General features: G+C 48.6%; 1 non-coding gene across 1 annotated transcript; it reads right to left on the reverse strand.

Moving 5' to 3' along the window:
• Positions 1-362: 362 nt before the first annotated feature.
• Positions 363-435, reverse strand: TRNAG-CCC (transfer RNA glycine (anticodon CCC)). The gene has a single exon. It is a non-coding gene; the product is annotated as a tRNA-Gly (tRNA).
• Positions 436-1,250: the final 815 nt, after the last annotated feature.

Below are 1,250 nucleotides of genomic sequence, written 5' to 3' on the forward strand. Positions count from 1 at the left end.
TGGCAGGCTACAGCTCATGGGGTTGGACACAACTGAGTGACTAACGGTTTCAGTTTTCAGTAAACTCCAGCCATCCTGGCCTTTTTTCTCTTTTCCTAATATGCAGGCTTCTTCCCATTCAGGAATTCAATAAGATATTCTTTTCCGGGAGTGCTCATTCTTTGACCTTCACCTTTTTCGCTCATATACAGGTCTCAGCTGAGATGATACATGCTCCAGGAGGTCAAAATCTCCTGTCACATACTTACTTTTTTTTTTTAATTTTATTTATTTGACCATGCCGGGTCTTACTTGTGGCAACGAGGGATCTTTGATCTTTGTTGCTGTATGTGGGATCTTTAGTTGTGGCATGTGGGATCTAGTTCCCTGACCAGGGATCAAACCTGGGCCCCCTGCATTGGGAGCACAGAGTCTTAGCCATTGGACCACCAGGGAAGTCCCGTGTCACTGGCTTTCTTTCCCAACACCTTCTCCTTTTCCCTCATTCTACTTATCACCATTGGAATGAAGCATTTCATCTCTGCATGTCTACCTCCCCCTCCAGTAAGCTCCGTGAATAAGAGTTCAGTGGGACTGACAGGCACGGAGACCACTGTTTTTGATGGACTATGAAAGACACTGTAAGCAACAGGTATACATGAGAACACAGAGGTGGTGGTGGTGGTTTAGTCACTAAGTCATGACTGACTCTTGGGACCCCACAGACTGTAGCCTACCAGGCTCCTCTAACCATGGGATTTCCCAGGCAAGAATACTGGAGTAGGTTGCCATGTCCTTCTTCAGGGGATCTTCCCCAAGCACGGATCGAACCCAGGTCTCCTTCATTGCAGGCGGATTCTTTATCAACTGAGCTACCAAGGAAGCTCTGGAGCACAGAGGAAGTCCATTTAACCCTGGATGGTCCTCCCAGGTGAAGTGGCATTCAGGTTGCCTTTCTAAGGATACCTAATAGATCATCAGGGAGTGACTAGTGTCCATGTAGGAAAGGCCTTCTAGGGAGAGGGAGTGAAAAAAGACGCAGAGGAAGGAACTTGCAGGCTGTGTTCAGGCAACCCAGGTAAGTCAGTAGCTTGAGGAGGGGGCCCATGGGATGGGCAGTAGAAGGGTGGGGCATACAAGTTAGAGGCTAAGGCTAGAAAGGTGCACTGGCATCAGACTGTGAGGCTTGTGAGTGCCGGGCTGAGGAGCTCAGACTTGAAGACTGGCGGTGAGGAACCAGAGGATCTGCTCCACACTCAATCTAATTAAGC

This window comes from Giraffa tippelskirchi, chromosome 13 (assembly GCF_054371585.1).
Source record: "Giraffa tippelskirchi isolate mGirTip1 chromosome 13, T2T-mGirTip1v1.2.pri, whole genome shotgun sequence".
Classification (NCBI taxonomy): domain Eukaryota; kingdom Metazoa; phylum Chordata; class Mammalia; order Artiodactyla; family Giraffidae; genus Giraffa; species Giraffa tippelskirchi.